The sequence below is a fragment of the Balaenoptera borealis genome, assembly GCF_965194805.1.
Source record: "Balaenoptera borealis genome assembly, chromosome: 3".
Lineage (NCBI taxonomy): Eukaryota > Metazoa > Chordata > Mammalia > Artiodactyla > Balaenopteridae > Balaenoptera > Balaenoptera borealis.
In genome coordinates, this window is record NC_138866.1 from 32,803,914 (window position 1) to 32,818,209 (window position 14,296).

At 46.6% G+C, this 14,296-nt stretch overlaps 1 pseudogene across 1 annotated transcript; it reads left to right on the forward strand.

Annotated features, from left to right (window-relative positions):
• LOC309625219 (calmodulin-binding transcription activator 1 pseudogene) lies at positions 1–10,754 on the forward strand (annotated as a pseudogene). Its single transcript has one exon. The product of its transcript is annotated as a calmodulin-binding transcription activator 1 pseudogene (transcript).
• Positions 10,755–14,296: the final 3,542 nt, after the last annotated feature.

Consider the following 14,296-nt stretch of genomic DNA (forward strand, 5'->3'; position numbering starts at 1 on the left):
TCAAGTCCATTCTCTATGTCTGCATCTTTATTCCTGTCCTGTCCCTAGGTTCATTAGAACCTTTTTTTTTTTTTTAGATTCCATACATATGTGTTAGCATGTGATATTTGTTTTTCTCTTTCTGACTTACTTCACTCTGTATGACAGACTCTAGGTCCATCCACCTCACTACAAATAACTCAGTTTCGTTTCTTTTTATGGCTGAGTGATACTCCATTGTACATATGTGCCACATCTTCTTTATCCATTCATCTGTCGATGTACACTTAGGTTGCTTCCATGGCCTAGCTATTGTAAATAGTGCTGCAATGAACATTGTGGTACATGACTCTTTTTGAATTATGGTTTTCTCGGAGTATATGTCCAGTAGTGGGATTGCTGGGTCATATGGTAGGTCTATTTTTAATTTTTTAAGGAACCTCCATACTGTTCTCCATAGTGGCTGTATCAATTTACATTCCCACCAACAGTGTGAGAGGGTTCCCTTTTCTCCACACCCTCTCCAGCATTTATCGTTTGTAGATTTTTTGATGATGGCCATTCTGACTGTTGTGAGGTGATATCTCATTGTAATTTTGATTTGCATTTCTCTAATGATTAGTGATGTTGAGCATCCTTTCATGTGTTTCTTGGCAATCTGTATATCTTCTTTGGAGAAATGTCTGTGTAGGTCTTCTGTCCATTTTGGATTGCGTTGTTTGTTTTTTTGATATCGAGCTGCATGTCACTTCTCTAAAAATGTATTGTTCTTTTGTTAAGATGCTACACAAGCCCAAGTTCTAACCACTCTTTCGAGTTACTCAACTCTGAGAGCTTCCATGTGCAAGTGGGGTGCACATGTTAAACTTCTGTTTATTTTTCTCTGGTTAATCTGTGCTTTGTTAGTATAATATACAGGGCCCCTGTACAATGAACCTAAGAAGGGTAGAGGAAAAAAAGACTTTTTCCCCTCCCCTGCACCCCCATGGAAATCAAGCACCTTGGCATTGTTGGGGACCTTTGTGTTGCCTGGCAGGAGGCACGGAGAAAGCACAGGATGGCATCCTTGTTGAACCCAAGTTTGTGTGCCCGATACACAGTGAGGCCAAACAAACCGAAATGTCAGAGTTTGGAGCAGAGAAAGGTCTATTGCAAGGACCAAGCAAGGTGAATGGGCAGCTTACGCTCAAAAGACCTAAAATCTCTGAGGGTTTTCAGGGAAGCATTTTTAAAGGTGACATTTGGGGTGAGGGCTACAGGTGTGTGACTTTCCTCTGATTGGCTGGTGGTGAGGTGACAGGGCGGTGCTCCAGGAATCTCAATCATCAGCCTTCTGGTTCCAGCCCCTCGAGGTCTCAGCATGTAATTACCATCCTCCACGTGGGTAGGGGCCTTAGTTCCCACAGAACAACTCATAGATATATATCAGGTTGTTATGTACATCCCTTGAGGAGAAACTAGGACTCTTTTATCTCTGCACTATTGTTTCTTGCCTGCTTTTCCTTGGTTTCTGCATCCCCTCACTTCCCTAATTAGTAAGTGGCTGAATCTGCTCTTTGGAACTCAGGGAAGGTCTAGGAGACTAAAGCCTTTTTCTGCAAATGAGAAACGGAGGCTTTTGTACCTGGGAGGGCCTCACAGGATCCTGCTCAGTTTCAATCCCCCTTTTCTTTGATACTCCTCAATCCTGAGGGTACAGGGTTGGGACAAGAAAGGGAATAAAGTTTTGCATAGAGAGATTAATCATAAACTCAGCAGAGGAACTCGGGTTTGGGAGACTGGGTTTCAATATCGTTGAGCTGACTCGCCCACCTGCCGCGAGCAGGCTTGAGTGAGGGTTTGGTGGGCCTGCCGAGCAGCTGCCCCAGGTGTCACTAGGGTGGCATCAGTCCTGGGATCTGGAGCAGCTAGTCCCTGGGAAGGGCCTCACAGGGGAAGACGAGGTGCTGCAACAAGCCTTCTGGGAGCTAAGTCCCGGTCGCTGTGGGGCTGCTTTTCAGGGGAGCCCACAAGTGCCATCCAATCAGGACACACCCTCTGCAGTGAAGAGCTCCCACCAGGTAAACCCAGGGCTTGCACAGGAGCAGCAGGAATACTCTGAGGCAGGCTGCGAGGAGGGAGGCCAGCTTTTCAATCTGGGCCCCGCTGCCACTGCTGTTGCTGTGCTTCTCCCCAGTTGAGGCCCCCGGCCAGCCCAACAGCCAGGGAAGGGCACCCGAGGGAGTTGGGAAAGCCTGCTGGGGCTGTGGCCACAGGCCTGATGTTCACCCAGGCTCAGGGCCTCAAGGGTCTTGGGGTCCCTGCCTAGACCTTCAGTTATTTGGGCAGAAGACAGAGCCTGTGAGTCCTCTGACCCGGCTCTGTGGAACAGGGCTGCGTGGGGAAGGGGCTGCCTCCGTGGCTGGGCCCCGAGGGGCTGAGGGGGCGATGTGCGCCCACCCCTCCTCTGTGCCCCGGGGGTCCAGGCCCTCCAGCCAGAGAGGGCCGGGAGTTTCTGTGAGCTGTGCCGGCCGGGAGGGGAGGCCTGCGGAAGGACAGAGCTGGGGGCAGGGGCACTAGGTTCTCGGCTTCTGCTTCACCTGATGCACGGCCTCTGGCAGTTGCCAGAATGTGTATGTGATTTACGTGGGACCCGATTTTGGTTCGGTAACACTGGGAGCCGAGGGAGAATTCTGGGGCTGCCTGGCCCTGGTGTACCAGAGGCTGGGGGTGGTGGCCACACCGGCTCTTCCTGCCCAGGCACTGGGTCCCTAAGTAGCAGCCTTGCCTGCAAGAGGATCCCCACCCCCGCCTTCGCTTTCCTACCCAGGAGGACTTCCTCCCCACCCCCAGGACCCCTCGGGCTCCCCCTCACTCCTCCTCGCCCGCCATAGCTCTCCTTTCTTTAGGGTGTGCCCTCCTCACGACCTCCTCTTTGTACCATTTGTATTACCTGATTTTTTTTTTTTTTTTACATGAAGCGAGTGTTATTTTTACAATTACATATATTAAAATACTTTTCATTTGGGGAAAAGCACATATTGGGCAATCCTCAGTAAAACAGGCTAGTTCACCGGGAGCAATAATTTCATTTAAAAGGAACATGTCCTCACAGATTTTTAAGAAAACCTCCCAGAACCCAGTTTGAGAAATTCTGACTTGAAAATTTATTTTTTTTCCGACAAAGTGTTGTTTTTTTGTTTTTGTTTTTTTTAAATTAATTAATTAATTTATTTTTGGCTGTGTTGGGTCTTCGTTTCTGTGAGGGCTTTCTCTAGTTGCGGCAAGAGGGGGCCACTCTTCATCGTGTTGCATGGGCCTCTCACTATAGTGGCCTCTCGTTGCGGAGCACAGGCTCCAGACGTGCAGGCTCAGTAGTTGTGGCTCACGGGCCTAGTTGCTCCGCGGCATGTGGGATCTACCCAGACCAGGGCTCGAACCTGTGTCCCCTGCATTGGCAGGCAGATTCTCAACCACTGTGCCACCAGGGAAGCCCCCTGACTTGAAAATTTAAGGCCTTATTCAACTTTAAGTGTCTTTCAGTTGTGAAATATCGATATAAAAACCTCACCTTTAAAACCTGTAAAAAAAATCTTAAGATTATTTATTTCAATGAACACAAAACTTAAAAATACTCATAGGATTTTTGATTCCTGAACTTCGGAAGGTTTAAGGACCCTGATCTGAGAAAGGCTAAAGTCAGGTGTCAGGCTGATGCTGAGAGTTTGTTTTTGTTTTTTGGTTTGTTTTTGTTTTTTTGGTGGTGTGGTTAAACCTTGCTCACTGAGAAATACAAAGTATTACACAAATGTAGGAGAAGAATGCAGGATGGCATGGAGGAATGCCCAAAATTTAAGCCCAAAGTAGGATATAGAGGAAATTGTAGAGTCATGTAGGGGAGGAAAGATATCTTTCTTTCTACCCGTCTAAATTCTGGACTCTGAGCTGGGGACCATGTAACAAAAGACAGATTAACCAGAGAAAAGTGTATGCATTTACTTAATATACATTTTATGTGACCTGAGAGCCTTCGTAAGGAAAATGAAGACCTAAAGAAATGGTTAAACCTGAGCACTTTTATATTAGGTTTGATGAAGAATGGAAAGTCATGGAGAAATATGAAAGGACAGAAAGCATGAGGGAAGTGTAGTAAACTGGGGGAAACTTAGCCAGGCCTGTTCCTTCAGATTCCTCTCTCTGTCCCTTCATCTTCAAAGATAAGGATGCTCTTTTCCTCTGGGCATAGGGAGGGCACCTCTCACACGACGTTTTTTTTAACGTGCTTCAGGGGAAGGTCAGAAATTCCTTCCTGCACGTACAATTTCTCAAATCCTTCAGCTTGGCATGTTCAATATGCCAGGTGCCGTATTTAAGGGTAGCGTGTCCTGAACCCTGTCACTTGAAAGCACAGGCTCCAGAGCCTAGCTGCTTATGTTCAACCCCCAGGCTCTGTCCCTTCCTGTCTGTGTGACTTTGGGCAACTTAATTAATTCTCTTAACCTCCGTTTCCTCATGGGGTTTGTTAAAAGCAAGACAACAGGCCCAAAGTGGAGTCACTTATGCAAAGCTGAAACGGTGCAACTCAGATTGGGACTTGAACTCACGGTGTTTTAACTGAGATCACACACCTGGTCTCAGGACTTAATGAAGCTCAGGTTCTTGATGTCTCGTCGCAGAAAGAATTCAGTGGGAGACAAAGTGATAGGTAAGAAGTGCATTTATTTAGAGGGAAACACTCTCCACAGACAGAGTGTGGGCCATCTCAGAAGGTGAGAGGCCCTGAAATATGGCGTGGTTAGGTTTTATGGGCTGGGTAATTTCGTAGGCTAATGAGGGGGAGGATTATTCCAAGTATTTTGGGGAAGGGGGCAGAGATATCCAGGAATTGGGCCACTGCCCACTTTTTGATCTTTGATGGTCAGCCTCAGAACTGTCATGGCGCTGGCGGGTGTGTCATTTAGCTAATGTATTACAGTGAGTGTATAATGAGGCTCAAGGTTCACTGGAAGTCAAATCTTCCGCCATCTTGGATCTAGTTAGTTCTAACCAGTTTTTGTCATGTCCTATGGCTATGTCATTCTTTTAAATGTTGTGCCCTGCCCCCTTCTCTCCTGTTTCAAAGCCCCATGTCACCAAACTGAGACTTAATTATAGTTTTGGCCTCTCCCAGAGATGGAATTTTAAACCAGTCAATCAGGACTCACCTGATCAGCACTAGGGAGGTGATCTGCATGGTAGACCCCTGCCATCCCCTAGAGGAAGGAGGCCTTGCAATAGCCAATCTGCTTTTTTGTCTGGTTTAACTTCCTTGTCCCTGCTCCTTTCTGCCTATAGAAGTCTCACTTTGTACAGCTCCTCAGAGCCCTTTCTCTCTGCTAGATGAGATGCTGCCCAGTTTGAATCAATTTTTCCTCAAATAAACTCATAAAATTTGTAATAGCTTCAGTCTATTTTTAACAAGAGCAAATACATTCTATCCCAATATTGAGCTTATACATCAGTGAATGACTGTATACAGGAAACATACCCCAAATGTTCAGTGTTTATTTCTGGGTTGGTGGTATTGTTGTCGAACTCAAGTTTGTGTGCCCAACACACACACGGGGGCCAAACAAACCAAAACATCGGAGTTTGGAGCAGAGAAAGGTTTATTGCAAGGGCCAAGCAGGGAGAATGGGAGGCTTGTGCTCAAAAGACCTAAACTCCCTGAGGGTTTTCAGGAAAGAGTTTTTTTGTTTGTTTGTCTTAATTTTTATTGGAGTATAGTTGCTTTATAATATTGTGTTAGTTTATACTGTACAGCAAAGTGAATCAGCTATACGTATACATACATCCCCTCTTTTTTTGGATTTCCTTCTCATTTAGGTCACCACAGAGCACTGAGTAGAGTTCCCTGTGCTATACAGTAGGTTCTCATTAGTTATCTATTTTATACATAGTATCAATAGTGTATATATGTCAATCCCAATCTCCCAATTCATCCCCCCCTCCCCCAGGGAAGAGTTTTTAAAGGCAACATTTGGGGCGAGGGCTGCAGGTGTGTGACTTTCTTCTGATTGGTTGGTGGTGAGGTAACAGGGCAGTGTTCCAGGAATCTCAATCATCAGCCTTCTGGTTCCAGCCAGTCTGGGGTCTCAGCCTGTAGTTACCATCCTCCTCCTGGGTGGGGGCCTTAGTTCCTGCAGAACAACTCAAAGATATGTATCAGATTGTTATGTACATCCCTTGAGGAGGAACTAGGACTGTATTTTATCTCTGCACTATTGTTTCTTGCCTGCTTTTCCTTGGTTTCTCCATGCCCTCACTTCCCTAATTAGTACTGGTTGATTCTGCTCTTTGGAACTCAGGTAAGGTCTAGGAAACCAAAGCCTTTTTCTGCAAATGAGAAAGGGGGGCCCAGAAAGGCTTTTTTATCTGGGAGGGGCCCCTAGGGTCCTGCTCGGTTTTGGTATCATGCTGACTGTAACTATTTATACTTTTCCAACTTCTCCATTAGAAAAGGTTCCTTTTAAAATAATAACTGAGCGGGTGCGTGGCGGCAACAGGGTCGGCGGGCTGGCAGCTGCGGCGGTACCCGTGCGCTCGGGGTCCCGGTCGCAAAGAGGAGGAGGATGTGGCTGGTGGAGGGGAAACGGCTGCCGGAAACAAGCCGGAAGAGCGCTTCCCAAAGTGTATTCTGCGGAACTAGTACCTACTGTGTCCTCAACACCGTGCCACCTATAGAAAATGACCATGGGAACAGCAATAGTAGTCATGTAAAAATCTTTTTACCGAAAAAGCTGCTTGAATGTCTGCCGAAATGTTCAAGTTTTCCCAAAGAGAAGCACCGTTGGAACACTAGTGAGGGCTCATGATGCAGCCGTCCTTTGGATTTCTTTTTAATAATGTGTGACCCTTCACCTTTGATCCCCTGACCTGCATTACCTTGGTAACCATTTCATTTTTTAATTTAATTTCATTTTTTGATTTTGGTGTACAAGCTGTGACATTTCATCTCTCAAAGTGTAACATGCTGATTTCCTCAAATAGAGATACCCCTGTGAGTGATAAATTTGCAAAACGCTGTCTTCATTTTCTGTATTAAAATTCATTTCAGTTTAAAAAAAAAAAAATAACTGAAAAAAATCAATTGCCTTTTCCACAGAAAGAAATAGAAAATATTGCAGGCCACCTAAATAGGGGTCACTTGTCCAGTTCTTCACCCAGCAGCTGGATTCAGAGGTAAGGGTGAGGGTTTTAGAGTCCGGCCTGCACTCAAATCCCAGCTCTGACACTTTCTCTCAATTTTCCATTTCCTGATCTCTTCTCTAAAGTGGGTGTAACAGTGAAACAGGAGGGAAGGGGGCAGAGCACAACCTTGAAAAAAATGACATAAACCCATTAGAACCAAGTAAGTCCAAGATGGAGGATGCGTCAACTACCAATAGACCTTGAGTCTCAGTATACCTTCATTGTAACACATCAACAAGCTAAATGACACACCCACAGGCGCCATGACAGTTCCAAGGCCAACTATATAAAGGTCAAAAAGTGGGCAGTGGCCCAATTTCTGGAAATCCCTGCCCCTTCCCCCAAATAGCTGGAATATTCCTCCCACTCATTAGCCTATGAAATTACCCACCCCTATAAAAACTGACAACCCCATACCCTGGTGCCACTCAGGCCTTCTGAGATCGTCTACACTCTGTCTGTGGAGTGTGTTTCTCTCTAAATTAATCCACTTCTTACCTATCACTTTGTCCCTCACAGAATGCTTTCTGGGACGAGACATCAAGAACCTGAGCTTCATTAAGTCCTGAGACCTGGTGTGTGATCTCAGTTAAAAGACTGTGCGTTCAAGTCCCAATCTGGGTTGCACAGTTTCAACAATACCTCAGTGGAGTTCCTGGGGGGATGAAGTGAGATAACCTATGTGAAACAATGTTGTACGTGGCGCTGTTTTCACTATTTATTTGCAATTTTCTCCATTAGACCAGAGGCAGGGGCTCAGAGGCCCTGGTAGTTTCTGTATGCTGGGCTGGGAGGTGGTCCCATCTGCAGAGTGGGGGCTTACACCCCACTTTGCAGCCCCAGAGGACTAATCCTAGGTGGAAACCAGAAACAATGGCCTCTAGCAGGCTCTTGTAGATTGTGTGGCCTGCTGTCTGTAGGTTCCAGGCTGGCAAGCTGGGATTCCGCCTGGAGAAGGTGCTGGGGTGGTGGGCCACCTGGGACTGTCCCTTCCCCTGACCACCCCCTTGGGTCAGCTAGATTCTGAAGGCTATGATGTATATATAAATGTGTAACATATATACATATATGTGTGTGTACACACATGTATACTTATGTGTGTATTTATAAACACATCCCCACACATATGTGGAGAGAGAGATGGAGAGAGGGAGACTGAAAGAAACTGGGGTTATAAAATTGCCCACATTTTAAGCGTTTACATTTAACAAATGAATGCATCACAAAATCACTGCAGGATTAATTAGCATTTTAATTCAATTACCATAGGTTCTATGGTCTCATAACGGGCCTCAGATTTTAACTGTGTGATGAACTTTCCTTTCAAATCTCATCAAAGTATCTATAAGCACAGTGATGAAGACCAAGTCCAGCCTTGCCACATAGCCCTGTCGTCTCCCTGGGCCCGTGGCCCTGGTCACATTCCTCTAATGGAGATGGACCAGACACCACGGCTACAGTAGAGAGTGTACCTTTCTCAGTTTCTGCTGCCTCTAAAGTAGAATCAACGGCTAACAGTCCCAGCAGCCTGGCTTGCTCCTCTGGGCTGACAGCTGCAGGTACACATGTAACAGGGAAGAGCAAATCTGACTCCATGTTGGATCTGTTTCTTTGACTTTAAACTTTGCTTTTTGTTGCTTATGTTATTATAATCATACATAATGGCCTGCCTCAGGGAACCCTGCCCCTGTGCCTGAATGTTAAACTAAAGTGCCTTTGTTCAGCTCACAGAGAGACAATCTGACCCTGCCAGCCTGTGAATGGCTGCAGAAAAGAAGAAATTAACACATCCCCTCCCTATGCTGGCCAAGCCAGGCAAAACTAATGGCATTTTTACTTTACTTCCTCACCTCCTCCGCCTCTCTGTCTTATGACACTGGCATCCAGACCCCAAGAAGATGGTTTTTTGGGGACACTAGTGTGCCATCTTCTCGGTCTGCCAGCTTTCTGAATAAAGTTGCTATTCCTTGCCTCAACACCTCATCTCCCGATTCACTGGTCTGTCGTGCGGCGAGCAGGGTGAGCTTGGACTCAATAACAGAAGCTGCCCCCATAGTGTCTCTGTTGACCTGTGTGCTTGGCTTCCGTCCCCAGTACTTGGTGATGGGGTTTTTGTATTGCAACAAATCTGGTCCCCTGCTGAGACTTTGTTAAGCACTTTCGATAAGGCTCAAAGATCTAGGAAAATGACAAAGCATCTTGTAAAACAGCTTTGCAGTGGGAATGGGGTATTTCCTTTTAAATAGGGACTGTTTGCCTTGGGTTAAGTTACATATTGTCATGACAAAGACTTGCTCAGTTGGAGCTGAGCTCCTGGTCTGGGTGGACTGTGACCTGGGGGACTGAGGGTCCAGTAGGGTCAGACCATCCTGCCGGGGCTCAAATCCTGATGGTACTAACCTTGGGCAAATCTTTCCACCTCTCTGAGCCTCAGTTTCCTCATCTGTAAAATGGGGTTGATGAAAGAGGAGATAATGATACATGAAGCAATCATCTGGCATGTTCCTAGTTTTTAAAGTTTCAGGCCTAATTCTCCCCAAAGAACCTTCTCTGCATGGTCACCACAACACATCTGCAGTTTGTTCCTTGAGCTGAGCCCACAGTGATTCTCAAACTTTTTTCCCCCCTTTTTTCTCTTAATTGTGGTTAAATACACATAACAAAATTTACCATTTAAATTATTTTAAAGTGTAAGTTTATAAATTTATTTATTTTTATTTTTATTTATTTTTGGCTGTGTTGGATCTTTATTGGTGAGCACGGGCTTTCTCTAGTTGTGGCGAGCGGGGGCTACTCTTTGTTGCGGTGCACCGGCTTCTCATTGTGGTGGCTTCTCTCATTGTGGAGCACGGGCTCTAGGCGTGCAGGCTTCAGTAGTTGCAGCACGTGGGCTCAGTAGTTGTGGCTCGCAGGTTCTAGAGCACAGGCTCAGTAGTTGTGGCGCACGGGCTTAGTTGCTCCGCGGTATGTGGGATCTTCCTGGACCAGGGCTCGAACCCGTGTCCCCTGCGTTGGTAGGCAGATTCTTAACCACTGCGCCACCAGGGAAGCCCTAAAGTGTATTCGTAAAGTGCTGTAGCGTTAAGTACATTTGCATTATTGCACAACCATCACCATCATCCATCTCCAAGAACTTTTTCATCTTCCCCCAACTGGAACTTTATCCATTAGACAGTAACTCCTCAGTTCTCAAGCTTTTTGGTGTCAGGGCTCCTTTACACTCTTAAAGAATTGTGAACCCGCAAACGCTTTTGTTTGTAGGGGTTATATCTATCAATGTTGTTTAAACAAAATTCAACTGAGTAAATTTTAAAGATCTTATTATTCATGAATTGGGCAACAGACCATGTAGCAGGAGCTGTACAAGACAAAACATTTTATAGGCAGAAGGGAGCAGGACAAAGAAGTTATACTAGCAAAAAGTGGATTGGTTGTAGCAAGGTTACTTTCCTCTAGGGGATGGCAGGGGTCTACCAGGCACATCACCTCCCTAGTTGTGAGGAGGTGATTCCTGATTGACTGGTTTAAGATTCCATTTCTGGGAGAGCAATTAAGTATTTAAGTCTTAATTTGGTGACATGGGGCTTAGCATAAGTGACTCCATTTTGGGCCTGTTCTGTTGTTTTTAACAGTGTTTACCATATAACTGAAAACTAAGAAAAATTTAAAATAGAATTTATTGTTTAAAAATAACAAAGAATGTAAATATTGTCATATTTATAATGAAATACTTTTTAAGAAAAATAATTTTACCTTCCAAAGCAAAAAAAGTTAGTAGTGAGAAGATCAGTATTTTTTTCTACAATTTTACAAATCTCTTTAATGTCTGGCTTAAAAGAACAGCTGGACATTCACATTTGCTTCTGCTTGCAATCTACTGCAATATTACATGTCATGCAGCCTCTGGAAAATTCTACTGTAGACCCATGTGAGAATGAGAAGGCAAAACACTAACGTCTTAGTGTTGTTATAGAAATAGTTTTGATTTCATGGATTTCCCGAAAGAGTCTCAAGAACCTCAGTAGACAGAGTAGCAGTCTCTGCCCTGGGGGATTTATAGTCTCCGGAAGGCAGGAGTAGGCTGGGTCCAAGGAGCAGGGAGTCAGTGCCGACCAGACTCACAGGGGTGAATAAACGCCCCAGCTTCGTCAGGGCTTGGTGGGTGACTGAGTTCTGCTCCTCGCTGTCTGTGGTCCCCAGGATTGAGCTCTGCTTGCCCATGTTGGCGAAATGCCTTGTAATACCCCCTGAAATAAGTTCCTTCCCTTCCCTGCCTCACTGCTGCTGTCCCCTGAGATCACTTTCGAAATAAACCACTTCTTCCTAACTCCTTGTCTCAGGGTGTGTTTTTAGGGGGAACCCAAACCAGTGGCTCCCCCTAGGCCCATGGCCCTCATCATTCTCCTCCCACAGTGGCCTGTTAGTCCGTCTTTAACAACTTGCTGTTTAGGGGGGAAAAAAAGGTCCTGGTTTGCTGATTTCCATGGAGTAAATCCTCCCAGCAGGGCTGAGTTCCAATACCAAGCTGACGTCACTGAGACCGGAGGGTAGAGCGGAGGTGCCCGCTGCTGCTCTCCGGGCGGTGTGAGCCCGCTCCCTGGCAGTGCTGCTGCCGCCTGCAGCCCTCCACCGTGTCTGCTTCTACGCCGCGTCCCCTCTGTGGTGTCCTGTCCCCTCAGCACTTAGGAGAGCGTCCACCTATTGTAGGCACAAATATTTGTTGAGCCTGTTGACTAAAAGAAAATGCACACACTAAAAGTTGAGAGTTATGTTTTATTCGGGGACCCTACTGAGGACTACAGCCCGGGATACAGCCTTTCAGATAGCTCGCTCTGAGGAACTGTTCCGAACGGGTAAGGGAGGAGATAGGATACACAGTTCTTGCTGAAAAACAGACAAACAAACATGTAGTAAAGATTACTGCTAATCACAAAAGCAGACATCTCAAGTTAATGATTTTAGAGATTTTCTCTGTAGGGGAAGATGCAAGAGTCTGGGCTGATTGAAATCATTCCTTTGATATGCACCTCAGCTCTCCGGGGCCAGTATCCTGTTTCTCTCCATCCTGAATTCCCGTCAGGGTGCCCCTGTTGGGGGCAGCTGCAGTGGCTGGTGGCCTGGGGGCGGGCAGCCTGTTTACTGAAATGGCAGGCAGCTTTTTTTGTCCACAAGCCAAGGAGAGTAACGAGGCCTCATGGTGGTACAGGTGAGAACTACTCAGGGAGGCGGGTTCTGGCAGAGGCGAAGGGGACCGGTGGGCCTGGGAGGGCTGAAGCCTGCCTAGAGGCAGCAGTCTTCCAGCAGAGATTTGAGGCCCAAAGCATCGACTTCGGGTCCACGTAAACTTCAGGGCCTGGCAGGGGGAAACTGAACACACAGGCAAAGCCGGAGCCCCGAGGTGTGGGGCGTGGGCCTGGGGGGTGCTGTCTGGTCCTTGGGGGGTGGGTGGCTGCAGCATAGAGGAGGAGAAAGGAGAGGGGTCCCTCAGACTCTTTGGGACTTGTCCCCTCGCTTCACCCTGGTTTGACCTCCAATCCTACTGGTCCCCCCAGGGCTGGAACCCAGGCAGGCCTTCCCAGTGGCCTCTTCTGTCATGGGCTGTTTTGAAAGTGGGAGCCCAGGCCTGGTCATCCTGTCAGTTTCAGTCTGCTGAGACAACTAGCAATAGTGTCTTGCCCCAAACTGCCACCTTGTGGAGCTCCTTTAGCCTCTTTCCCCAGAATCTGGGGTGGGCGGAGGAGCAGGGGGTAGGCTTGGCCAGGAAAGCACCCAGTGAGCCTGGGAAGGCAACAGGAAACCCAAAATTAGAGCTGGGGAGGACGGGAGGTGGAGACAGGCCAGGGATGTCTGTGCTGCTGCCCCAGAGCCAGGTGAGTTGTGAGCCATGAACTAGGGCTTCCTAAGCTTCTGAGCTTGCAGCTGAATAGTAAGGATCCAAGTAGAGCTGACGGAGTAACCTACCCAGGAGAATCATCCAGGACATACACATCCAAGACAAAAATAACAACCTGGATTTGACCTTGTCCCCCTCATTTCATCTAGAAGGAGGGAGGCTAGGACAATGTGGTGGGAAACACAGGGGCATTGGGGACCAGCAGACCTGAGTGTGAATCCTGCTTCGGCTGCTTACTAGCTGTGTGACCTTGGGAAATTTACTTAACTTCTCTGAGTCGCTTTCCTCATCTGTAATAAGTTGTATGATAATGAATGCTAATTGACCAACATGGTGCCTGCAACATATTCAGGGCTCAATAAATAATGTATTTCATCAAGTCTAACATGCCATCAATTTTAAGAAGCATCTTTCGAGGGGAATCCTTTCATGATGTATGTGTGCATATTGTACACTTTAAATATCTTATAATTTTATCTGTCAATTATACCTCAATAAAAAATTTCTAAGAGGCATCAAAGAAAGAAATAAAACAAGGAAAGAAAGAAAGAGAGAAAGAAAAAAACTGCCAGATAAATTGACCTGCCAGCAATTGTGAGATACATTCAGATTTCAGAGGCAATAAAATATGAAAAAAAATGTACATCTTAGTATTGATGAAATGTAGTAGTTCTTTTTTGCTTCTCATCTGAGGTTTTTCTGCCTCTGGAGTAACAGAGGCAGTTTTTCTGCCTCTGGAGTAACAGAAGGGTGCTATGACCTCTCCCCGCCTAAGTACCCCCACTGGAGAGGTCATTTCGGACCCTCTACACTCTCCGTTCCAAACTGTGCAAGTGTGCTGCCCTTCCAGGGCTTGTGCTTGGGGGTCTGGGGCATGCATGTGGTTTCTGGCTGCCTTGAATGTCCATCTTGACATCCAGGAGGCTGGGCAGCCCTCCTGAGGCCACGGAAGCTGTTTTCTATCTCTCGGGTCCACTCTGCAGTTCCTGGGGCAGAGCTGAGCACACAGGGTTCTCAGAAGATGGGAGGTAAAAGTGTAGTGAACTGTGGATGAGGACAAATGAGCCCATCCCTGGCCTTGCCATGAGGTTGGCAAGGGTTGGGACTGGATCCTCTCCACCCCAGGCCCATGAAGGAAGCAGGGAAACCATTGGGCTCCCCATGTTCCCCATGAAGAACTAGAGTTAGGGAGTGATTTGACAGCATTACCTGTCT